Source organism: Desmodus rotundus, chromosome 12, assembly GCF_022682495.2.
Source record: "Desmodus rotundus isolate HL8 chromosome 12, HLdesRot8A.1, whole genome shotgun sequence".
NCBI classification, from domain to species: Eukaryota; Metazoa; Chordata; class Mammalia; order Chiroptera; family Phyllostomidae; genus Desmodus; species Desmodus rotundus.
Genome location: NC_071398.1, coordinates 38,449,715 through 38,476,620, shown reverse-complemented (window position 1 = coordinate 38,476,620; position 26,906 = coordinate 38,449,715). Strand labels below are relative to the sequence as shown.

At 42.3% G+C, this 26,906-nt stretch overlaps 1 long non-coding RNA gene, 1 other non-coding gene and 1 pseudogene across 6 annotated transcripts; all 3 read left to right on the top strand.

Annotated features, from left to right (window-relative positions):
- Positions 1–6: 6 nt before the first annotated feature.
- Positions 7–25,651, top strand: LOC139440398 (uncharacterized). Of its 5 annotated transcripts, XR_011650625.1 has the most exons (6): positions 7–160; positions 20,416–20,545; positions 20,881–21,028; positions 21,716–21,929; positions 24,279–24,377; positions 24,630–25,651. It is a non-coding gene; the product is annotated as an uncharacterized lncRNA (long non-coding RNA). The 5 variants fall into 5 exon arrangements; XR_011650624.1 differs by lacking the exon at positions 24,279–24,377 and having other exon boundaries at positions 8–160; positions 24,630–25,650; XR_011650627.1 differs by lacking the exon at positions 24,279–24,377 and having other exon boundaries at positions 9–160; positions 21,716–21,809; positions 24,630–25,648.
- LOC112320018 (mitochondrial import inner membrane translocase subunit TIM14 pseudogene) lies at positions 1,464–14,967 on the top strand (annotated as a pseudogene).
- LOC112320273 (U6 spliceosomal RNA) lies at positions 10,768–10,873 on the top strand. The gene has a single exon (XR_002976406.2). It is a non-coding gene; the product is annotated as a U6 spliceosomal RNA (small nuclear RNA).
- Positions 25,652–26,906: the final 1,255 nt, after the last annotated feature.

Sequence of the window (26,906 nt, the reverse complement as noted above, 5' to 3'; positions counted from 1 at the left end):
AGTCTTCCACTGTACGGCTTCGCGCCCAGCCCCGGTGCCCAGAAGCCCGCTGCCAGCCACTGACAGCAGTGTGGACTTCGCGGGGCCAAGGAATCCTCCCGGCGAGAAAAGCCTGGCCTCGGATCCTCCCTGAGACCCAGAGGCCGGATGCCTGAAGGAGGTAAGGAGAACAGGGGAGCATGCCTCACAGACCCTGTGGGGGCTGCGGCCCAGGGTCGGGTTGAGGGCGACAGACACACTTCGCAAAGCGAAAAGGAACTGTGTAAAGGATGGTTACCGCCCAGAGCCTCCATCAATGCCCGGGCGCGGTCCCGGCTGCCGCCCGGCCCCTGGGTGGTGGGGGTCCCTAGCCGAGGCGCACGCCGGGAAATGTAGTCCGCTCTCGGACCCTCGCAGCGGGAGGCAGCCCACTAACCCTGGGCTTCGGGAGTCGGTGGGTGGCACCAGCACGCTGGGGAATCGGGCCAACGGTGAGGCGTCTGCGAGGAATACGGGGCTGGGAGGATGTGTTTGCTGTCCCTGGGGATAACACAGCCACATCTGCCTTCCCCACTAGCTATGCGTTCCTCTGTCTCCTCAGTCAGAACTCGTACCCGCGAGAATCCCCGCCTCGCAAGACAGGAACTTCGATTAGTGGGTAGGAGGCAGAGAGGGCTTAGACCCCATTTTACAGATGACGCGTAGAGAATTGAAGTCCAGGTCTAGAACTATAAATGACATGGCAAGAATCAAAGGCAGATTTTTAAATTAAAAAACAAAAATGTGATTTAAAAATTCTATCCCATGAATTTCATTTTATTAATTTTTAAATTTATTTTTTCGATTACAGTTTGGGTTCAACACTTTTTTTTGGTATTAATTTCAGGTGTACAGCACAGCTGACCGACATTCATATAGGTTATAAAGTGCTCCCTCTGATAATTGAAGTGCCCACCTGGTACCATAAATAGTTATTACAGTATTGTTATAGTTATTACTATATTCCCTATGCACTACCTTACATCCCCATGCCTGTTTTGTAACTACCAATTACCATATTTTGCCATGCATAACGCGCACTTCTGTGCCCAAATTTTTGAGGGAAAAATAAGGACGCGCATTATACATGGGTAGTACTAATTCCGTATTATACCAGCTTTGCTTGTTTTTGATCACTTCAAAGCCCATGTTACACAAAGTGCAAAAGCAATCACAGCAGACTTGAAAATCCAACTTGCTGTGATACCTGGTGGGCAACCAGCCAACTGCAACCTCTTGATGTGTCAGTAAACAAGCCCTTTAAGGCCCTAAAGAAGAAAGGGTGGACATCTTGGATACAGTCAGCTGGTAATGATTTAATCACCTATAAGCAGGATCAAGAAAGCAGCCATTGCTCAGGTTTGTGATTGGATCCTAAGATATGTGGAAGTGTCAGGAAGGAAGTGGTTGTGGAATAGTTTAAAAAACGTGGCATCAGCAATGCTATGTATGGAACTGAGGATGATGAAATTTACCGGGATGAGGAAAGTGACTCTTCAAAAGACACCGGCAATGTAGAAATTGAAGACGACAATACTCGTGATATAGACAGTGATGAAGAGTTCTTGGCCTTCTTTGAAGCATAAATATTGTAATTTGTTACAGGTACATAAAACTTCTTGCACCTTGTATCTGTTCTTGCGTTTTGTGATTATTTGTTACATAAAATTTCTTGTACCATAATATGTTCAAAAATAAATGCTAAAATTCCTTCATAATACAAAAAACAAGTATCTAAATATAAATAAGTTAAAACTGAATAAAAAACTTAAAAAAAGATTTTTTTCCCCTGAAAGTTTGGACCAAAAACATGGGCGCACATTATACATGGCAAAATAGTACTTCTTAATCCCATCACCTTTTTTTACCCTGTCTCCCAATACCCCTCCCCTCTAAAATGCCCCTGAAAAGAGGGAAAAAGAGGAAACAGCTGGCTTGTTTCAGCTGAAGAGGTTCAGTGACTTGTTCAAGATCTGCAAGCGTGTAAAGGGCAAAATTCTGGGTCTTTTCACTTGGCCTCTCCTGAGTGGTCTGAGGGTCTGGAGGGAGGATAGAAGAGGGGACTCTGATGGGCTCTGGTTCCCAAACTCTAGAGAACTGCCTCACGGCCCCCCTGGGAGTTGTTCCACTCTCCGAGGGAAGTGGGTACCTGGATTCTGGCTACCTGTAGGGCAAATCAGGACCCATCAAGAATGCTTGTTGGAAGAGAGAAGACCTGCTTCATTCTGAGTACAGATGGTTCTGTTATTATAACCTGATGCGTGCAGTTCCTGAAAAACCTAGAGTTCTGTAACACAGTGCACTAAAATAACAAGGCTTTATGGTATCAGATAAGAACTTACAAACCTGTAGAAAATTTTAAAAGAGCCTAGCATTTATTGGAGCCAGACTGAGGATATACCTGGAAGCAAGACTGTAAAAAATGCTTCCCAGAATGACAATTTGCAGTTGCTTTTCTGCATTTGAAATTAAAGAGGGAACATAAAGAATAGTACATGAAGGTGGGAGAAAGCAAGGCAGAGATAGGATTACTGTACAGGCTAGTTAAAAATGTGCTCTGTTGTAACTTCCGGGCAAGATGGTGGCAGAGGTAAACACAGCTTGCCTCCTTGCTCAACCACATCAAAATTACAACCAAAATATAGAACAACCATCGCTCAGAACTGTCAGAAATCAAGTTGAATGAAAACCTGACAACTATGGAATTAAAGAAACCACATCCATCCAAACTTGTAGAAGGGATGGAGATGTGGAATGGGCTGGTCCCATAGCCACATGTTGTGGATCAAAATTCAGGAGGAATATCTTGGGAGTCAGGTGTCCCAGCCCCACACCAGGACCCCATCCCAGGGTTCCAGTGACAGGAAGATAAGTTCCCATAACTTCTGGCTGCAAAACCCAGCAGAGATTGAGTCAATGGAAGAAACTTACAGAGTCCCAAGCAGTTCCCCTTAAAAGAGCCCACACATGAACTTACTCAGACTAACTCCCTCTGGAACTCCCTCTGGGCTCCAGCATCAGGATAGCAACTTGAAAGGCACCAGTGGCATATGGGGAGAAACCGAAGTGTCTGGCATCAAGGTGGGAGCTGGGAGACAGCTTTCTCCCAGACAGAAAAGTGGGCAGAGGCCAATGTCCCTTTTCTGAACCTTTCCTCCACAAAGCTACAGAGCTGGCAGGTAGGTGCCATATCTGAGACTCCATCAACCTAGCTAACACTGTTTGCTTTGCCCTGGGGATCCCCAGAGATGCCACCCACCACAACTTATAGGCCACCCCAGCTGCTCTTACGTATGAATGGCTGGTCTTGGCTCATGCTTCACAACTTCCTAAATCCTATCAAACAAGTAACACCCACCCAGTCCCGGTAAGTCCCCAGCTTCCAGCTCCCATACCTCTTGCTAAGTGGCCCGAGGCCCAGCACTAGCAGCAGCTAGCCTAGACTCACAGCTTGACTTTGGCTGGGAATCACCAATCCCAACACAATTAGCAGCCATCTCAGATTACTTTATAGCTCAGGCAGGGTGCGCCTGGGCAGAACCCAAGTGGGGGGTGACCTTGGCCTGCACCACGCAGGAAACCCCAGACCCTGTGCACCCAGTGGACAGTTACAGAACACATCATAGCACTAGCACTCTGCTCCTGCACAGCTGATCCTCCACAGAGGGTGGAGGTTTGTGGTTAGTGGTCACAGCCAGTCCTTGCAGCTGATTGACCTGGGTAAATCCCTCCCATTGATCTGCAGATAGTAATCAAGACTCAACTACACGAGGAAGATGTATTCAGTCCACATGAAGGGCACACCTCCAGTACCCAGCATGGGTAAAAGGAGAGGCTGTGTGACTGGACCCTATGGGACACCTGCTACATTAGGCCGGGCTACCAAGACAGGAAGTCACAGCAGCTCTACCTAATACATAGAAACAAACACAGGTAGGCTGCCAAAATGAGGATACGAGGAAACATGGCTGAAATAAAAGAATAGATCAAAACTCTGGAAAAAGAACTAAACAAAATGGAGATAAGCAATCTATTGAGATAAGAATCTATGCAGAGTTCAAAACTCTGGTTCTAAGGATGCTCAAGGAACGTAGTGAGGACCTCAGCAGCATAAAAAAGACCCAGTCAGAAACAAAGGACACACTAGGTGAAATGAAGAACAGTTTATAGGGAAACAACAGTAGAGTGGATGAAGCTGAGAATAAAATAAATTATTTTGGAACGTAAGTAAGCAAAAAGCAACCAATCAGAACAACAAGAAGAAAAAAGAATCCAAAAATATGAGAATAGTGTAAGCAGCCACTGGGACAACTTCAAGCAGTTCAACATTCGCTTCATAGGGGTCCCAGAAGGAGAAGACAAAGAGCAAGAAATTGGAAGTCTGTTTGAAAAAATAATGAAAGAAAATTTCCCTAGTTTGATGAAGGAAATAGACATGCAAATTTAGTGAGCACAGAGCCCCAAACAAGGGGCTGCAAACAAGATGGATGCAAAGAGGCCCACTCCAAGACACATTATAATTAAAATGCCAAAGGTTAAAGATAAAGAGAGACTTTATCTTCAAAGCAGCAAGAGAAAAGCAGTTAGTTATCTACAGGGGAGTTCCCATAAGACCATCAGCTGATGTCAATAGAAACTTTGCAGGGAGAATTGTTTGGCAAGAAATATTCAAAATCATGAAAACCAGGGACCTACAATTAAGATTGCTCTACACAGCAAAGCTATCATTTAGAATTGAAGGGCAGATAGAGAGCTTCCCAGACAAGAAAAAACTGAAGGAAGTCATCCTCACCAAACCACTATTATATGAAATGTTTAAGGGACTATGAACAATAAAATGGCAATAAATACATAATCATCAACAATTGAATATGAAAAACAAACTAAGCAAACAAGAAGAACAGAGACTTAATCATGGATACAGAAGGCATTTTGATGGTTACCAGATTGGGGTGAATAGGTGAATTGGTGAGGGGATTAAGAAGTACAAATAGGTAGTTACAGAATAGCCATGGGAATGTAAAATACAGTATAGGAAATGGAGAAGCCAAAGAATTTATATGCATAACCCATGGACATGAACAATAATGTGGGGATTGCCCAAGGGAGTTGGGTGTGCTGGGTGGAGGGGTCAAAAGGAGAAAATTGGGACAACTGTAATAGCATAATCAATAAAATATAATTTAAAATGTACTTTCTTGAGGGTGGTTACTCTCTGAGGGTTATGAAAAACAGGTATTTTAAATATGTGCTAATATAGATGCACAGAAACAATGGACAGGACTTCCTTAAGGCAAAGATAACTCTTTACTAAAGAAGTTATATGCCTGGGGTGTTGACTACCCACCACGATCTGCCCTGTGAGGAACTTATAATCAGATCACCCTGTGATTTATTATGCTGCCCCTTTTTCATCCACAACAGGAAAAGTAGAATTAGAGATGGATTGCTCAAGATGTATGCAACTTTATAATCTGGGCGCTAAAAAAATACAGTAACAATTCTAATAGGAATACTAGCACAGTTAAATTTTTCAGATATTTGTGTTTAGCAACATCTCCTGTCCCTTTGTGATAGTAAAGCCTGGGGTTTTTCTGGAGATATTAACCTGGAAACGCTGGCCTGGAGATATTGAATTCTAACGAAGACTATTTTCATCAAGATTAAAAATCGAATCCTCGGTGTAGCCTTCATTAATCTGCTATTTTAAGATGGGAAAATAAGTTGCAGGTTCTTCACCTGCATTCACAACTTTGCCACATACCATAACCTTATTGCAAGGATTGTGGTCTTTGAAGCCACTAAACTAGCCATGGTGGGTGTCAAGGAAAACATATTCTGCAAATAGGCAACTTTTCCCTTTAAGACCTTCTTTTATTACTAAAGCTGTCCTTTTCCCATCCCCCATTGCTTCAAAACATTAACTTCCTGGAGAAAATTGTGTATTAGCTGACATGCTTGTATTATGCTGACATCGTTACTCTGTTTATCAGCTGCTTATGGGGTGATTCAAGTCAAAGAAGCAGGTGGGCAGCAGAACAGGTAGTGCCCAAGCATATGCCTAGACTTGTGTGAGGAAAGGGACCTGGCTTGTTCTAACCTGGTTGGGCACTGTAATGGAAATGGGGAGAAGTGGGATGGAATTAGTCAACTTCATTAAAAAATTCCTTTGGATTTTGATTGGGATTGTAATGAAGTTAATTTGGGGAGTATTTATGACTTTTTAACATTGAATCTTCTGTCCTTGGACACATATAATTTTCTCCTGGGATATCTTGTACATGCTTTCTGTGGTTCTTTCACTGGGACTTCACTGATTTTATTTATTTGTGGCTGTGATTTTATTTTTTTAAATCAGTTACTACTGTTTTTCTTTTTTTAAATCCTCACTCAAGGACATGCTTATTGATTTTAGAGAGAGGGAAAAGGAGAGAGAGAGTGAGGAAGAGAGATGTGAAAGAGAAACATCAATCAGTTGCCTTTGGTATGCACCCAACTGGGGATGAACCTGCAACCTAGGCAGATGCCCTGACCGGGAATCAAACCCATGAACTTTTGGTGTACTGGATGATGCTCCAACCAAGAGAGCTACACCGACCTGGGCTGCCGTTGTGTTTTTAATGTGGCTCTTGGATCTGGCTACCTTGTTGAACTCACTCTTAACTTGTTCTGGAATAGCCTGACATACTTTCCTAGCTAGTTGATTCTGCTGTCAGGGAAAAAAAAAAAAAAGAAAGTTTAGTCTTTCCTATCTTTATAATTCATTCTCTCTGTTTGGCTAAAACTTCCAACAATTGTTGGATAATAGTGATGATAACAGAAAATCCTTGTCTTATTCTGGACTTTCAAAGGAATAACACTAAGGTTTCACCACTAAATGTTATATTTTCAGTAGATTTGTAGTAGAGGTTCTTTATCGAATTCTATTCCTAATTTGCTAAGAGGGTTTTTTTTTATTAAAGCAGAAATTGACTTTTATGAGATCTTTTGTATGCATTTATTGATATGATCAGATGTTTTTATTTTCTGGCTTAATCTCTTAACATTGAACCACACCCTTCTCTCTTTCACCGTTGCTGGATCTGATGTAATAATATTTTATTTAGGATTGTTTTGCATTTGTTTTCATGAATGGAATTGGCCTATGGTTTTTTCCTTGTGCTATCCTTGTTCAGTTTTGACATTTGGGAAATGCTAGCTCTGTTCTTTTTTTTTTTAAGTATATATTATTGATTATGCTATTACAGTTGTCCCGTTCTTTTTTCTCTCCTTTATCCCCCTCCGCCTGGTACCAATCGTCCCTCCAGGATTCCCCCCTTAGATCATATCCATGGTTCATACTGATCGATGTTTCTCTTACACATCAATGTTTTTCTCTTTCTCTTTCCCCCTCCCTCTCTCTCTAAAAATAAATAAATAAAACCTTTAAAAAAAGAATTTGTTGAGCTTTCATTTTTGAGCTGGTATGTGGCTTTTTTGGTTTTGTTTTGGAAGTGTTCTGTATGCGTTTTTAAATGATGTGCTTTCTAGGTGTTGGGATCAGAAGTGTGACTATAGATTTATTATCTAATTTTTATCTACTTATTTTTTCTATTTGCTTTTTTTTTCCTGTTTGATCTGTGCCCTCCAGAAAGTGTAATGAAGTCTCCCATTATGAGTGAGGATATGTCCATTTCTCCTTTTAGCTGTATCAGTTTTTGCTGTATGTATTTTGAAGTTCTGTTGTTAAGTGCATAAGAGTTTATCATGTTAATATATCAGTGAATTATTTCTTTTATCAGTAGCAAATACCCTTTGTTGTTCTTCCCAATGATTTTTGCTTTTAAGGCTCCTTTTATTAACATTTCCATGGTGTTTCTTTTCTCATTCAGTCATTCTGCTTTTCTTTTTATTTTCTAGAGCTGATTTTGCTGTACCATCTTATTCCTGACACACTATTAACAATACTTGTGTAAAGCTACTCTTTTATGTTATTTCTCCCTGTATCCCCATTCCCATTTCTATTTCTTCTTCCATCTCACAGGCATACTTTCTAATGTGCTTAATTTATGATTCTTAGATATGTCTATATTTCTAAAAGATGTATAAAAACACAGATGTGTCCTATGTGTTATGCAAAATTTCCCAGGCTGGAGGAGGGAAGAAAGAGGTTGACAACTGCTTCATTACAGGAAGAGTTTATTAAGGGAACTCACATGTGAGGTGTGTCTTGGGTAGCAGCAAGTCAATGTGGGTATCCTCTGTCCCCTAGTTCTGTGTTTTACAGCGAGTCCCTGTGCTAGGAAAGGAGCATGTATAATCTACTGGGAGGGGGACTGTCACATAACAGAAGGCTCTGTCACCAGAGCTGGTTAAGAGACAGATAATGGTCAAGGGCATTTTACTCCCCCAAGGCAGAGCACAAGTTCTTGTGTGAATCCCTGGTGGGGCACAGTGTCCAGGCTGCCATAGGAGTCAAGGCTGAAGATTATCTTCAAGATGGAGTTAGCCCTGTCTGCACGCTTATGTATATGTATAATATATGTTTTTGTATATATATATGCTTTTAACTTACAAGCATGGTATTGGGTACATTTCTATTTTTACTTTGATTGCTCAATATTGTTTGAAGAGAACTCCATGTTTTTTTAAACATCTAGATCGTTTCCAATTGCTGCATAGCACTTCAATTTATTAATTCACTATCCTTAATTATTCACCTACTGATGAAGACCATCACTGCCTTGAATCCTTGCTACTACAAACAATATTCAATCAACAACCTTGTACTTATGTCCTTTAGGATTCGTGCAAGAGTTTTTCTGGATCACATACCTAAGACTGGGATTGCTGGACCATAGGGCATACACGCTGAATTATACCAGTGTAGGGGTGTGATAGTTCCAAATTCTACGTGTCTTCACTGATTCTAATAACTTCACTAATAAGTTCCTCTCTGACCTTCTAATTTTGGGCACTCGGGTGGATTTAAGCTGACATGTAATTTCCTAACTTATTATGATGAGGTTTCAGCATTTTTTAGACTTGTTAGCAATTTGGATTTCCTTTTCTATTAATTGTGCATTTGTATCTTTAACCCATTTTTTATACTGGGTTTCTTGTTCTTAAATATTTGCATATTTTATTGTATATTCTGGATATTGATCACTTTTTTGAAGCTGAAGACATCTCCCAGTTTGTCATTCATTAGTTAACTCTTCCAATCATGTCTTTGCTTGGAAGAAATCTTTAATTTTAATTTTCACTATATGGTTTATGTTTTCTGTGTTTAATTAAGAATGTTTATTCATTCCAAAGTCATAAAGATAGTCTATATTTTTCTACTAGTGTTATGGGTTGAATTGAGTCCCCCCCAAAAGACATGTTGAAGTCCTAAACCGCAGTACTCAGAATGTGATCTTATTTGGAAATAGAGTTGTTCTAGATGACACATATCCTGGCCCGCAGGATCCTGGGTTGTGGCTGTGATAGACAGATACACAAGGACTACAGAAGTCCTGTGGAGAAAAAGGGATGGCGTGGCCACTCTCTAAGTGAGAGAGGACGAGAGGGCTAGAGAGAGCCTGAGAGAGAGAGAGAGAGAGCTGATCCCCACCTGGACAGGCTTTTATTGCTTTTCTGGGCACATTACATCGAGGATGGTCCTCATTTACTATGCACAAGTTCACCACAGGTGATTACTTCTTAAGGACGACAAAGGACAGAACACAGCTAATTACTTCAAAGAGAAGGATGTTACAGCTCAAGGGGGAAACTGCTCACACTCCATACTTGGGTGGTTTAGCACAGATTTTAGGAAGATGAAGATACTCAGTAAACATTTGCTGCCTCAATTCAGGGTGAGGGAGTTTTAGCAAGAGCAAGTCTCATAGCAGTCCAGGTACAACGCAGGCCTGATTTCCCACTGGAGAACCTATCCATGGACATGGGTCCTGCCCGCCATCCTTGCTCCCCACTGGCTTTTCCAAGTGGGGGCTGAGCCACGTTTCCCACACATGGAAAAGTTCCCCACACATGGAACAGTTCCCCACACTAGATGTTAATTTGTTAAATTAAGGTGGGGTCATTCTGGAGTAGGGTGGGCCCCTAATTCAGTATGATTGATGTCCTTCTAAAAAGACAGCCATTTAAAGACAGACACACACAGGGAGAATGCCATGTGACAACAAAGGCAAACATTGGAGCTATGCAGCTGCAAGCCAGACTGCCAGCAAACCACCAAAACCTAAGAGGAAGCAAGGCAGGGTTCCCCAATAAGTTTCAGAGGGAGCACAACTGACACCAGTGGTGGGGGTGGCCAGTTGTGTCTTCTTCCTGAAGAAGGGAATGAGATTAAGTTTCTATGTTAAGTGTGAAGTTTCTGGGAAATTTTTGGTAGAGAATCCTTATAAATTTATGGAAGTTCCTTTCCATTCCAAATTTTCTGAGAGCTTTTATCATAAGTAGATGTTGAACTTTATCAAATGTTTTTTTCAACCTGTGGAGGCAACCACGTGTGAACTTCCCTCCTTTATTCCACAATGGAGTACATTCATTGCATTGTTAATGTTCTGATGTTTACTAAAACCTACTTGGTGATGTTTTGTTTTTATTTTTAATACATTATTTTATTTGCTTATCTAATATTTTATTTAGGAATTGTATACACACTTAGAAAGTCACATGGACCTCTAATAGTCTTTTCCCAAATTGTCCCTATTCATATTAGGAATCAAGGACATACCAGCTTCATAAAATAAATTCCTTTTCATGCTCACTTCGGCAGCACATGCACTAACATTGGAACGATACAGAGAAGATTAGCATGGCCCCGCATGAGGATGACACGCAAATTCGTGAAGCGTTCCACATTTTAAAAAATAAAATAAGATAAATTCTTTTTCTTTTCTCCCTGTAATGATTTGAATATTGCAAATGTTATTTGTTCCCTGAAGGCTTGGTAGAATTCCCTTGTTAAGCCTTCTGGGGCCTCTTTTAATTAAAATTTCATGTTCTTTAATAGTCATTGATCTGTCATAGTTTACTGTTTCTTATTTCAGTATTGACATTTTCTATACTTTTAGTAACTTGTTCATCTTGTCAAGATTTTAAAATATATTGGTTTATACTGCTCAACATTTTATTTTATTATTTTAAAATATTTATATCTGTAGTTATTTCCCTTTTTATTATGCATTACATGTTTATTTGCATCTTCCTTTTTTCTCTCCACCAGACTTGCCTGAATCATTTCTATCTTACTAGAATTTCAAATAGTAACTTTTGTTTTTTTGTTAATTTTCTCTACCTTATTTATTTCTACCTCTAGTTTTTTTCTTCTTGTTTTGAGGATTTTTCTGTGTTGTTTCATATTTAAGTCCTTAAGATAAAGCTTCCTTCATTTGCTTTCAATCTTTCTTTTTTTTAAATACCCCTCCAAAGGAAGGAGAGAGAGAAAGGGAGGAATGGAGGAAGGAAGGGAAAGAGAGAAACATGGAGAAACAGCCATGTGAGAAAAAAACATTGACTGGCTGCCTCCTGTACATACACCTCAACCAGGAATTGAACCCACAGGTACATGTCCTGACTGGGGATCAAACCCATGACCCTTTGGTGTATGGGATGATACTCCAGCCAACTGAGCCACATTGGCTAGGGCCCAGTCTCTTTCTTTTTAAAAAGATTTTATTTATTTACTTTTAGAGAGAGGAGAAGGGATTGAGAAAGAGAGGTAGAGAAACATGCAATAGATACATTGGTAGGTTGCATCTCGCACAATCCCAACTAGAGACCTGGCCTGCAACCCAGGCATGTGCCCTGACTTGGAATCGAACCAGCCACCTTTTGATTTGTAGGCTGGTGCTCAATCCACTGAGCCACACCAAGCAGGACCCAATCTCTCTTTTTTGATAAAAATGTTCAAAGCCAAATGTTAATTACCCTTGAAACACTTCTTTGGTAGTGCTTTTTATTGCTATTCAGTTCTAAGGTGTGGACAAAAAACTGCCACGTACTAAACCTGACAAACTTAAGGGAGACCTGCGTGGCGGCCTTATAAACTCCAAGAACAAAAGTAACCACAAAGGATGGTGGGAAATTAAAACATCAACTCAAAGCATTTCATGGCAGGCAGTCATATCCTAGGCTAGATAGAATCTTTCCTGATAAAAGTCAGTCTTTACCTTAATTAAACTTGTCTATTGTCTTTTTCGCATCCATGATAACATACCTTTGGATTGTGAAAGTAATTTCCTTTTTCCAGACTCCTCAAAACACAGATACTGCACAAATCCCGTGTTATTGAGTTAATTTTTGACTGTTAACTGCCCTGTACCCACCTACGTTAAAGAAGTATGTGTCTATCATTTTACTTGTTATCCAAACCCAGAAGTTTCCCCACTTTGCTTTCTCCCACCTCCCTAATCTATCACCAGTGGATTTCGTGTAACCCACTTACGTCCTCTCTTTGGATTGCAATGCATAAAGCAGGGTGCAGAGTTGCAATTCTCTGGAGCATTTTCTCAGTTCGTTAAGGTTTTGCTTCCTAGCAGTTGTCATCAGTTTGGCTCAGATAAACTCATAAAAATTCGTACAGGTTTGGACATTTTTTATAGTAACAAAGGATTTATTTCCTTTATGTTTTATTTTTTAACTCAAGAGTTGTTTGTATTATGTTATTTAAGTTTTGGGGCTTCTATATTTTTGTTTTTTAGAGTTATCTACAGTATAACAAAGATATCCCAGAACACAATGCCTCACAAAACATTCCAGAGTGGGTGGGTAGCCTTGCTCCAAGAGGTCACCAGGTCCTGCCTTTCTTATTTACTTACTTACTTACTTACTTACTTACTTACTTACTTATTGAGAGACAGAAAGGGGAAGAGTGGGAGAAAGAGAAGGAGAGAAACATTGATGTGCAAGAGAAACATTGATCACCTCCTGCACACCCCAACTGGGAACCTGGCCTGCAATCTAGGCTTGTGCTCTGACCAGGAATTGAAGTGGTGACCTTTTACAGACAATGCCTAACCACTGACCCACACCTGTCAGGTGATCCTTCCTTTCTTACTGTCCTGTTCTGGGCATCCTCCTGATTCACGTAGTTGAAACCATCTCACCGTCACCAAATCTGTGTTCTAGTCTTCCAGAAGACAGAATGCAGAAGTATAGGACAGTTAGTTAAGGACATGACCCACATTTTGCCCACCTTGCTGCTGCTCCTATCCCACTGGTGAAAAATTAGTCATATGGCCACAGGAGGCAGAGTGGGTCAATCAGGATTTGGCCAGAAAAACAGAAACTGAACCAGTTATTTTAGCAGACAGAATTCAACATATGGAATTGGTTAAGTGGGTTTAGTCAATGCTGAGATGACAAAATGGGAATACGTATCAACCAAAGATAATAATAGATGCAGAAGTCAGCTTTCATCCCCTAGGACTGAGCCAACAAAGGGATGAGGTTGGGGATATTGAATCTAGAAGGTTGAAGGGATACTCCTGTAAGAGCCAAGACCCAGACGTCTGACAAGAGGGCATTGGACAGCTGGTACTGGTACATCGGAGGCAGAAAGTGAGACAGAGAATGGAAAAACAGCAGTCAACTGCTGTTATCAGGCAGAAAAACCACTGGGGTGATGCAGACAATAGAGAGCAAAACAGGGAGAAGCAGGCACCTTCTGCTTCTGTTTTGTCTCTCTTTCTGTGCTCCCTCTTGGCAGAATCTAATAGGGAGCCAGCTGCCAAGGGGGGAAATGTGATTTGTAGATTCCCATCCTCAGCACCACAAAGCCCAGTATGAATGGGTGGGGTTGGGCTAAGAAACAATGAATTAGTAACCTATACAGCCCACCCACCCTTTTGACTACTCAGTAGCCATATATACCTTTCTACACATAGTTGACCTTCCATTCAACAACCATACAATGCCATATTTCACATGACCTTGAACAAAGAAGCTCTCATCTGCTCCCCAGTGAGGGGAGATACTGAATTCCTCCAGTCATTACATCCCCTGGTTTTGCTTTCTCTGTTATTTTCCTTTTATTTCTCACCTTTGTTTGGATCGAATCTCCTTCCAACACATCCATTTCCTTGTCTATACTATATTGAAAGTTTTACATTTAGTTTCTCTTTTTTAGTGGTTACTCCTACAATGATATGTGTATTTTTTTAAAGATTTTATTTATTTTTAGAGAGGGCAAGGGAGGGAGAGAAACATCAATATGTGGTTGCCTCTTAAGCACCCCCTACTGAGGACCTGGCCTGCAACCCAGGAGTGTGCCCTGACTGGGAATCGAACTGTTGACCCTTTTGTTTGCAGGCTGGCACTCAATCCACTGAGCCACGCCAGCCAGGGCACAATGTTATGTGTATTTAACAAAATCCTGGGCTTTCTGGTAGAGGCGTGGAGTGGGTGGCTGTGGCCTCTGGGTTGGGATGAACCACGCTCTCAGTGGAGGCAGTGGAGCTGAGCAGGAGCCGTGGCCAGTACAGTGGTAGCAGCTGGACTGACCATTGCTGCTGCAGGATTTGCAGGCCGTTATGTTTTGCAAGCCTTGACGCATATGGAGCCTCAAGTCAAACAAGTTTTTCAGTCTACCAAAATCTGCCTTCATTGGTGGCTATAACAGAGGGGGGTTAGAACCCAAAATGACAAAACAGGAAGCAGCATTAATACTAAGCGTAAGCCCTACTGCCAATAAAGGAAAGATAAGAGATGCTCATAGACAAATTATGCTTTTAAATCGCCCAGACAAGGGAGGATCTCCTTATATAGCAGCCAAAATCAGTGAAGCTAAAGATTTACTAGAAGGTCAAGCTAAAAAGTGAAGTAAATGTATGATGAATTTTAAAGTTCTTATCAGTCATATGTACAAGTACCAGCTTTTTATAAAATGTCCCAAAGCTGCAAATTTTAAAAATGATTTACCACAAACTAAGTCAAACCCTCATATAAGTTTGTTTAAATTTGAGGATTTTGTCAGATTATAGGATAGTTGGAGATTACTGCTCAATAATTATGGGTAAATACATACCATTTGAATAGAAATATTTTTCACTACTCATCTAGCAAATAAATTAGTACTTACTCAAGGCAAAGTGAACATGATGGTCTCTGCTCTCAAGGAGCCCCAATCTAATGGGAGACTGATAAACTGGTAATTAAAACACACCATGATAAATACTACGGTGGAATTAGCAGAGGTTGTTATAGCAGACTCATCTCATTGGGAAGAAAGGTTGTCAAGGTACAGAGAGCTGGCTCAGTGGCTTGGAGCTGTGAATTTAAAAATGAATTTAGGCACAGTTTGACCTAAAAACAATTGATGTAGGTATGCATCTGTCACTGACAGGGTTCAGATTCCATACATTAAAAACTTGATTAAAAAAATCCTCTCCATTTATACGTTTTTCAAGATTGTTATTCTTTTTTTTAACAACGAAGTTTGACATTATTGCTGTACTTTTGATAGAGTAAATATATGTCTACCGTTCACTTTGGTTTCCTACTTCTTTTTTTCTAACCCTCACCTGAGGATATATTTATTGATGAGAGAGAGAGAGAGAGATCAATGTGAGAGAGAAACATCAATTGGTTGCCTCCTGTAGGTGCCACAACTGGGGATTGAACCCACAACCTAGGTATGTGCCCTGGCTGGGAATCAAACCCACAACCCTTTTGGTTTACTGGACAGCGCTCCAACCAACTGAGCTTCCTGGCCAGGGCTAGCTTCCTATTTCTTTTCTCATCATTCATTTTTATGTTTCATACCTTCATTCTAGGATTATCTTCCTTCTTTCTGAAGAATATCCTTTACAAGTTCTTTGGAAGAGGGTATCTTGGGAATTGGTTCCTAGTTTTTGGTGTATCTAAACAATTTTATTTCTTCTCTTGAAAGATTGTGTAAGACCAGTAAATCCTAAAACCAGGGAATATCTCTGTTATGGGCTGAATAATTGTGTCTCCCCCTATTCCCACACCCAAATTTGCATGTGAAAGCTCTAACCCTCAGTACCTCAAAGTAACTGTATTTGGAGACTGGGCCTTTAAGGAATTGTAATTCTCTTTGGCAGTTATTTTATTTCAGCACTCTCAGCACTTCTCGGATCGCGTCCCACTGTCTTCTGGCTACTATCATTCCGTTGTTATTGAGAAATAAGAAGCAACACTTCTGGCTATTGTAATAATTTTCTCTTCAGTGTGCTAAGGTTTACTCTATGTCTCGTGTGGATCTATTTTTAAATATTCTGCATGGGATTCATTGTATTTTCTGAATTTGAAGGAGAGTCTTGTCAATTCTGAAAAATCCCCAGCTGTCACTTCAAATAGCTTCTCCCCCTTCTATCATCTTTTTCTAAAGTATAAATTAGATGTATGTTGGACCTTCCCACTCTGTTATATATTTCTTAACCAATTCTTTGTAATTTCCCCCTTTTGTTCTCTCTGTGCTACACCCTCTGTAACTTCTTCAAATATGTATATTTTTTAGTTTCTTCTTCTTTCAGCTGTGATATAAGCTATTTAATTTGCCCACTGGGTTTTAAAGTTTTCACTTCTCTGATTTCTACTTTTACTTGTTCAAATCTTCCTCACCAATCTTTTTTTTTTTAAGTTTATTTATTTATTTTTAGAGAGGGAGAGGGAGAGGGAGGGAGAAAGAGAGGGAGAGAAACATCAGTTGGTTGTGTCTCACATGCCCCCCAACCAAGGACCTGGCCTACAACCCAGGCATGTGCCCTGACTGGGACTCGAACCCACGACCCTTTGCTTTGCAGGCCAGTACTCAAACCAAGGAGCCACACCAGCCAGGGCTTCTTCACCAATCTTGATAGTCTGTTTTTCCTTCAATAGTTTTTAAAGTCCATCTTTAATTTCTTAAAAAATTTAATATATCTTATATTCTGTACCTTATAATTTCAATATTTATATCACTTGTGAGTCTGGTGCTGAGGTTTATTGCTTCAGCTTTTGTGGTTTGTGGACCTCATTTTCTTGGGATTTTATCTGTGGAAATTCCTTAAGGCCTGTGTTTAAAATGCATTTCCCAGGACTTCTGGACAAGATGGAGGTGTAGGTAGATATGCTTTGCTTCTTTGCACAGCCAAAAGAAGGACAACAACAAAATTAAAAACAAAAAACAACAAGAACTGCCAGAAAATTGAACTATATGGAAGTCTGACAACCAAGGAGAAAGAAGAAACATTCATCCAGACTGTACCACAACGCAGCAACATGGGTTGCCCCACCCTGGTGATTACCTAAGTCTCTGCCCCTGACAACATAACAGATGCACCAACACAAAGAAATATGGCCCAAATGAAAGAACAAATCAAAACTCCAGTAAAGGAACTAAGCGACGAGGAAATAGCCAATCTATCAGATGCAGAGTTCAAAACACTGGTAATCAGGATGGTCTCAGAAATGACTGAGTACAGATACAAAAATAGGGGAAGAAGTGAAAGTTATGCAAAGTGAAATAAAGAAAGATATACAGGGAACAATGAGTGAAGGGAAGGAAACCGGGACTCAAATCAATAATTTGGAGCAGAAGGAAGAAAGAAAATTTCAACCAGAATAGAATGAAGAAACAATAATTCAAGAAAATGAGGAGAGGCTTAAGAACCTCTGAGACAACTTTAAACATTCCAACATTCAAATCATAGGGTTCCAGAAGGAGAAGAGGAAGAGCGAGAAATTTAAAACTTACTTGAAAAAATAATTAAAGAAAACATCCCCAACCTGGTGAAGGAAATAGACTTCCAGGAAGTCCAGGAAACCCAGAGAGTCACAAAGAAATTGGATCCAAGGAGGAACACACCAAGACACATCACAATTACATTAGACAAGATTAAAGATAAAAAGAGAATCTTAAAAGCAGCAAGAGAAAAGGAGAGAGTTACTTACAAAGGAGTTCCCATAAGACTGTCAGCTGATTTTTCAAAAGAAACCTTGCAGGTAAGAAGGGGCTGGAAAGAAGTATTCAAAGTTATGAAAGGCAAGGACCTATATCCAAGATTACTGTATCTAGCAAAGCTATCATTTAGAATGAAAGGGCAGATAAAGTGCTTCCCAGATAAGGTCAAGTTAAAGGAGTTCATTGTGGGGAACTATGCCATGCGTGGGAAATGTGGCTCAGCCCCCCACTTGGAAAAGCCAGTGGGGAGAGAGGTTGGCAAGCAGGACCTACGTCCACGGACAGGTTCTCCCATGGGAAATCAGGCCTGCATTGTACCTAGGCTGCTATGAGACTTGCTCTTGCTAAAACTCCCTCACCATGAATTGAGGCAGCAAATGTTTTCTGAGTATCTTTAACTTCCTAAAATCTGAGCTAGACCTCCCAAGTATGGAGCATAACCGGTTTCGACCATTTCTCCCTTTACATTGCAAATATCCTTCTTTGATATATTTAGCTACATCCTCTCCTTTGTTGTCTGTAAAAGATAACCACCCAAAACAAACCTATGCATAGTAAATGAGGACCATCTTTGATGTAAGGGGCCAAGAAAAACAATAAAAACCTGTTAAGGCAAGGGTCGACAGAGTGGCCGAGGTGCTCAGAGGTGCTCTCCTCTTGAGAGAGTGGCCGTGCTATCCCTTTTCCTCCACAGGATTTCTGTAGTCTGTGTGTATTTGTATATTGCAGCCACGACACCAGATCCTGCAGGCCGTGACCCGCGTCAGTTCATCATCCCCAAGCCCTTATTATATGAAATGTTACAGGGACTTATCTAAGAAAAAGGAGATCAAAACTATGAACAGTAAAATGACAACAAATTCACAACTATCAACAACTGAACCTAAAAAAACAAAGACAAACTAAGCAAACTACTAGAACAGGAACAGAAACACAAAAATGGAGATCACATGGAGGGTTATCAGTGGGGAAGAGGGCGGGGAATGGGGAAAAGGTACAGGAAATAAGAAGCATAAATGGTAAGTAGAAAATAGACAGAGGGAGGTTAAGAATAGTATAGGAAATGGAGAGGCCACAGAACTTATATGCACGACCCATGGACATGAACTATGGGTGGGGGGGATGCTGGTGGGAGGAGGGGAGGCAGGGTGGAGGGGGAGAAAGGGGAGAAAGAAATGGGACAACTGTAATAGCATAATCAATAAAAATACTTAATAAAAATAAAATGCATTTCCCTGGATAGAGTTAGTGTTTGCTTAAGCCATGGACCTGTGAGAATAGCTGACTTGGAAACACTAAAATTTTGCCTGGAGGTCTTTCAGGCTACACTGATACTACAAATTCAGGTTCTTAAGCCCACCACTGGGAATTCTGATGGGAAACTTTCTTTCACTTTACTAATTATAGAGGCAGAGACAAACATAGGTTCCCACCTTCAATTTTGGCTGGTGGTGGGGGGCATTTTTTTAAAAAAGTACCAACTGAGGATTGGCCTTCAGGTTCTGGACTTTTATATATAGGGTTCTGATCTTACCTCTCACTCTGCTTGAGTCCCAGGATTTTGCTTTTGTGAACATGGCCTATTAACACCCAGGCTTAATGCAGAGAAGGCCAGAGGAGCGCTAAGTCTACAGCTCCCTTTACATGTCTGGGTTCATGCTTTCTTGTTTTCGGTCTGTAAGGACAAACTTCAAGCATGAAACAACCAAGAGGAAGAACCTGGGTGCCTGGGCCCCCAGGCCTTCTCTGCAGTCCTTCGCTGAATTAGAGAGCTAATTTACATATAATTAATCACGCCCATTCATTTTAAAATTAATTATATCTTGTCCCTTTCATGGACAACAAATTTATTTACTCATTCATCCAGTAGTTACTCTCCCTATTGGGAGAACCCCAAAGAACTGTTGAATCCTAAAACCAGGGAATGTCTCTGCTATAGACTGCACTGTGTCTCCTCCTACTCTCACCCACAAATTCGTATGTGGAAGGTCTAACCCTCAGTACCTCAGAACGACTATATTTGGAGATAAGGCCTTCAAAGATGTGGTTAAGCTAAAATGAGGCTGTTAGGACTGGCCCCAATTCAGTCTGACTGGGGTCCTTGTAAGAAGAGGAAATTTGAACACAGAGACACTTGTGTGTGCACAGAGGCAAGAAGGCAGCGGTCTGGGAGCCAAGGTCAGAGACACCAGAAGCCAAACCTGCCTTCACCTTGATCTTGGATGTCGAGCCTCCAGGACTGTGAGAAAGCAAGTTTCTGTTGTTGCGTAAGCCACTCAGTCTGTGGTACTTTGTTATTGCTGCCCTAGCAGACTAACACTGTCCCCAGTGCTGCAGTTTCAGATACCGTCTCAGCCTAGAGGGAGGAACTACGGTTTCATCCTGGGGCCTTTCCAAGAGGTCCACATCACACCCATAGCACAGCCTGGTTTGGCAGACAGATTCATCAGCCCAGACATAGCATGTATCCCAGTCACGCAACATTATGTTTCTCTTTTCAGGGTGTCATTCAAGTCCTTCTGCTCATGACTGAATCTGAGGAGAGGCAACATCTTTGTGATGCTCCAGTCTTTTCCAGATGTCTTAGTTTAGAAGACCTGTGGGGTGTGCTGAAAAGGAGGATGGGAGAAGGTGAGAACAGCCGAGTTAGGAAGAGGGAAGAGGGAAGCACTCTCTCAGGTATAAAACCAGGTTTCTCCCAATAGCTGTGGGTGACGAAAGCATTTTGTGAGGTCTGGAAAGACACAGGGAAATGCAGGAAGGGAATAATATACCTATTAACCTTTATTCATTCCTTCCCTCACCCTTTATGTATGACAAATTCATTTTCTCATTGAAAAAATATTTACTGAGCACAGTCACTGTATTGGTCCGCAGCCCGGAGGGGACAGCCCCTCCTGCGGCTCCTAGTCACTCCGGCCAGAGAAGCACTGTGCATGCGCAGATAGGAGTGTTGCGTGTTTCAGAGGGAGCAGTAGGGGGCGCTGCAGGAGCACACGCACAGAAAGACCCAACCAGATCTGAAGGCTTCAGTGAAGAAGTTGAGACCTGAAAGAAGAGGAGGTTGAGAGAAAGAGTTCCAGGCAAAAAGAACCGTGTTATCAAAGCCTTAAAGTAAGTAAAGGGTCAGTTCACAACACCGAAGCCGAGTGGCTGGACTGTGGGGTGTTGGGGACAGTGGCAGGGCCTGAGGCCGCAAGCAGAAGCCTGTTTTTAAGGAAAGGGTATTTTACACTCTCCCTGAAGTCCAGTGCAAACTACAGGATTCAATAGTGGGACTTGACCTACCCGGATGGTTGGATCATGTTCAGAAGGCTGCTGCAGCAGTAGTTCCAGTGAGAGATGCTGGTGGCTTGGAAGAGGGTGACTTTTGTGAACACTGAGAGAAGTGACAGATTTAGAAGCTCTGGAACATCCTAAAGGATCTGATATGGGGTCAGGGAGAGGGAGGAACTAAGTATGACTCTCAGGTTTTTAGGAAGATTGTGAAGAGCTAGAAGAGAAGAGGGTCTACGTGTTACTCTAGGAGGTCTGTCCATGGGAAACAGGGTTTTTTTAAAAAAAGAAAATAAGAGTATGGAGAAAGAAGAATAATATCTGGAAACAGCACTGTGGTGCCAAGGGATGGAATATTGTGTCATTGTTCAAAATATTTGCTGTCTCTCCTGAAAGACACCCCAGGTAATATTGGCCTTGGCCTTACAACTTGCTTTAGCCAATGAAATGTGAATACAAGTGATGCATAAATGGAAGCATCAAGAGCCAACTCACAACTGTCCGTGTGTCTTTTCCCTCTGCCAGACTGGCGATGCTTCAGCAACTGCCCTGTGAATGAACAGCCTGGGTCCCTGAGTGAAGACATGGAGCAGAGCCCAGTCGACCCGGGCTGGACATGGTGGGCATACTACCTCTCTCCCCCTTTAGACCTTGAGCTGTTTGGCAAGTGCAGGGAATGAAGAGCCTCGCTTTAGGACTGTGGCACTTATCTTCAGGGAAGGAGCTGCCTTTAGTTAAGGTACGAGTTGGAGGTGTCATCCGACGATGGTTGGCGCCAATTCCAACACTTACAAGGATTCCCAATTTGGGGTGCAGTGAAGGAGGAAACTTTGTTTCATGAAAACAGCTCCATGGTAATATGGCATGGCTGTGAGGCTGACCTGGGGCCAGGCCCCTCTGTAGCTACGCAGCTGCACTCCACAGTGGTCCCCCTCTGCTCTGCCCCTCTCTGCTCTGTGGTGCCAGCCTGTTGGACTCAGGCCAGCATGAGGTGAGAGGCCAGTTCCATTCTGGGACACGCACTGCCCTGTTCTTGGTGGAAAGTGTGCTCTCATAGCCAGGGGGAAGCTGGCTTATACGAGGGGGTCCCCCAAAATGGAATTTATTTATTTAAAAATTGTGTATTTATTCTTACATGTTTAAACTTCAGTCACCTTCAAAGTACTCTCCATCTGATGCAATACACCTATTGAGATGTTTTTTTCCACTGCTCAAAACAGTTTTTGAACTTGTCGATTTTGATGCTTTTTAGTGCTTCTGTTGTTTTTGTTTCACTTCTTCCACATTGGCTAAATGTTTTCCATCTGGGGAAGTGAAAAAAAAGTCACTCAGGGTGAGATCAGGTGAATAGGGAGGGTGGGGCATGGGGGTCATGCCTTTTGGTCAAAAGCTGCTGAACACTCAGTGTGGCCTGGGCAGGTGCGCTCATAAATCATTCATTATGAACTACCATCCAGTTCTTTGTCACTTGTTTTGTCCTAATTTTGGTAATGACATCCATGCTGACACCTGGTACAGACTAATATTCTCTCTTCTCCACTACAACTCCACACAGGTTTTCTATCTCCTTGCCCCGACCCTTAGAGAGAGGAAAAGGGTTTGTCCAAAGATGCACAGGGCAGGTTGAAGACTCAGTCCAGGGCTTTCCCCCCTACATCTTAGAAGGAAATGGCTCTCTCAGCTCGTGAGGAAGGTAACTCAAAGAAATACCCAGCAGGCATGGGGTGTATTAGTTTCCTGTTGCTGCTGCAACATATTTCCATGAACTTAGTGCGTACAATAACACACCCTTATTATCTTAACATTTTGGGAGGACAGAAATCTGAGGTGAGTCTCACTGGGCTAAAATCAAGGTTTTTCAGGGCCATTTCCTCCGGGGGGTGCTAGGATAAGATCCATTTCCTTTCCATTTCCAGCTTCTAGAGGCCACCTGTATTCCTTGGCTCATGGCCCCCTCTCCATCTTCAAAACCAGCAATGGCATCACTCCAACCTCTGCTTCCACTGTCCCGTCTGCTTCTCTGACTCTCCTACCTCCTGCTTTCATTTATAAGGAGTTTCGTGATTACACTGGGCTCACTTGGATAATTCAGGATAATCTCCTCATCTCCAAATCTTTGGCTTAATCACATCCACAAAGTCCCTTTTGCCATGTAAGATATTATATTGACAGACTCCTGAGATTAGAACATGCACATCTTTAGGGACCAGTATTCTGCCTCTCACAGGGGGCAAGTTGGCAACTGGCTCTCAGGCATCAGCGCACTTTTAGGGTCTTTCCAGTGTCCCTCTCCAGTGTCCCTGGCTGTGTGCTCATCTCATCTCTTTTTTCTCCTTTTCCCATTTATCCCAGTACTTGGAGCTCATTAAGACAGCTATCATCAGCTAGAGGCATTTGCTCCAAGTCTTCTAATTCTTAGGAGTGGCGGTCCAAGTTGAGGCACCCGTGACTACAGGCCTGGGAGGGAGCTTGATCAGACACCGCCTCCTGGTGGAGCCTCTAGAGCAGCACAGTCCAATAGAAACAATGTGAGCTGCAGATGCTGGTCACATACACCCTTCAAATTTTCTAGGAGTCCTATTTAAACAAAGTAAAAAGAAATAGATGGAATTAATTTTAATAACATACATTGAAGTTAATCCAATATATCAAAAATATTATCATTTTAGCATTCATTCAACGTAAAAATTATTAATGAGGTATTTTATATTGAGTCTTTGAAATCTGGTGTGTATTTTATTCTTCAGCACATCTTGGTTCGGACTAGCCATGTTGTAAGTCCTTAATGGCCAACCATGCCAGTGGCTACCATAGTGGACAGTGCAGGCCTAGAACACAAACTCTGCAAGGGTCCCAAGGTCTAGAACAGTCCCTGGCACAACAGACCCTCAAACTTGTCTAAAGCAAGAAAAACGGACTGCTCTGTTTGGGCTTAGACTCTTTTTCAAAAGCCCTGGGCAGCTGACCTGAAGAATGCAGCCTAGTTAGGCAGGTCGTTTGTATCTAATTTGCATGCATTCCTCCCAGGCATATTTGCTACCTAGGCAACCTCTCTCTAATGATTCCCACTGGGTCCACTCTCACCCAGGCAACCTTGAGAAATGTGCCTTGAGCTGCATAGTCCTGTCTGGAAGCTGAAGGACAGAAGGGGACTCTTCCTGGAGCCAATTCCCAGGAGACCTTGAGGGTGGGTGGGTGAAGACGCGTGCCCCCAAACACGTGTCCGTGGCTCTCCAGGATCTGGTTTTGGTTCTACTCACCTCCTGCCTTATCACTTGGTTATGGACCAAACTGTGCCCACCCCCCCACTCCAAATCCATATGTTGAAGCCTTAACACCCAACGAGAATGAATTTGGAGATAGGGCCTTTAGGAGTTTATTAAGATTAAATGAGATCATAAGAGTGGCCCCTAATCCAATAGGACTGGTTCTGTTACAGGAAGAGGAAGAGACACCAAGGGCATGCACACAGAGAGAAAGGGGCCACGCAAGGACACAGGGAGAACGCAGCCATCTGCAAGCCAAGGAGAGGCCTCGGGAGAGCCCAGAGCTGCGGCCCCTTGATCTCGGACTTCCTGCCTCCAGAACAGTGAAGAAATAGCTTCTGTTGTTTAGCTGCCCAGCGTGCGGTTGTCTGTTTATAAACTGACACACAGCTTTCCTCTCACTGGTCTTCCGTGCTGCCCTTGAACTACATTCCTGTCCTTCAGTAACCAAGCAATCCAATTTCTAGGTATACTCCCAAGACATTTGAAAACATGTTCACACACAAACTTGTACATGAACTTTCATAGCCAAAAAGTGGAAACAACCCAAGTTTTCATCAAGTGATGAATGGATGAACAAAAACCAATATGTTGCATTCATGCAATGGGATATTATTCAACCGTAAAGGGGTAAAATTCTGACACACCCTAAAATATGGATGAACCTTGAAAGCATGTTTAGTGAAAGAAATTAGACATAAAAGGATAAATATTGTATCATTTTATTTATGTGTTCAGAGGAGGCAAATGCATAGATATAGAAAGTAAATTAGTTGTTGGCAGGGGCTGGTGGGGCTGGGAGGGGTGAGGAGTTATTGCTGATGGGTATGGGGTTTCTTTCTGGGGTGATGAAAGTGTTCTGGAATTGGGAAGTGGTGATGGTTGCATGGCATTGTGAGTGTACTGAAAACTACTGAATTATGTTCTTAAAAACTGAGTTTTATAGCAGGTGAATTATATCTCAATTTAAAAAACTGTTGCTTGTCATACTGGATTTCTTTTAGTTCCTTAAACCAGCTATATCTTATCACCTCTGAATCCTGCTAGTTAGAAAAAAGCCTTCTTCCTTTGTCACTACCTCCTTTTCCCCCCAGTGGTAAAGTCTAAGCTATATATTGCAATAGCAGTCTAGAAAGGGGGAGCTTTGCCGTCGAGACTCATTGCATTGCTTATAATATGCAGCCGCACATTCTGGGGAGTAGAGCTGAGGTTGAGGATGGGTAGGGAGTGTGTTTAGAGGGTGTTTTCATGATCAACAGTGTGTGTGTGTTCATTTTAAAAAAATAAAGATTATTTCCAAGAGAGACATTAAAGATCTAGAATCCTAGAAAAAAAATACTTGTGCACACAGTGATAGATACGTGAGCGTTTTGTTTGAATCTATACACTGCTGGCAGGTTCCTTGTCATTTGAGACTCAAGTAGAGAGCCTCAACACACCAGAGGTGGCTGTTGCAAGCCTTCAGTGATCTTTCTCACTAGGCAACACAGAGGCCTTTGAATTAGCACAACAGATGTCAGGGTGGCTGTTTCTTAGGTGAAATGAGGAATGCATGGAGAGGGGGAAGACAAGCTAATGCAGGTTCAAGTCCCAGGATCCCAGGAGCCTCTGCTTTCTGCAATGGCGCCCTCACCCCAGACTTTGCAGACCCCGTGCCCCACTGGATGGGGTTGCTGCCACCTGATCCTGACAAGCTTAGCTGGCCTGCAGCTGGTATGTGAACCTTTCCACCGAACCTTTCGCACAAGGCGCCTGCGGGATGTGACGTGGCAGAACCTGGGCCTCACAGACTTTGCAGAGGAGGTGGCACGACTGCTCTGTGGTCAGTCTGCTGTCAGTGTTTGTACAGGTGGCAGGACATGGACCGAGCCTGTGCTGGCACAGCACACCACCTGGTACTGAAGTTGTGGGGTGAAGTTCTAGTGCTCTTCATCCCTGTAGGTGACTGACATCCCTAATAACTGTGAGGCTAAACTGGCTGTGATGTGTGGAACTGTATCCCCCAACCCCAAATTCCTCTCTGCTGAAGTCCCAACCCCAGTACCTCAGCATGTGGCCTTATTTGAAGATTGGTCCTCACAGAGGTATCAAGTTAGAATGAGGTCATTAGGGGGGTCCTTAATCCAGCGTGACTGGTGTCCTCTCAGAAGAGGAAATTTGGACACAGGCACATTTGGAGGGAAGATGGGAAGACACAGATAGGAGACACATCTATAAGCCAAGGACAGGGGCGTGGAATGGACCCTTCCCTCATACCCACCGAAGGAAACAACCCTGCCAACCCCCTGATTTGGACTTCCGACCGCCAAACTGTGAGACAACACATTTCTGTTGTTTAAGCCATTCCGTCTGCGGTATTTTGTTATCAGCCCTAGCAAACCAGTACTCTGGCTTAAGTGCACTTGTACCAAGGTGATGTCGGTCAGCTCTGGCCACCAGGTTGGTGACCC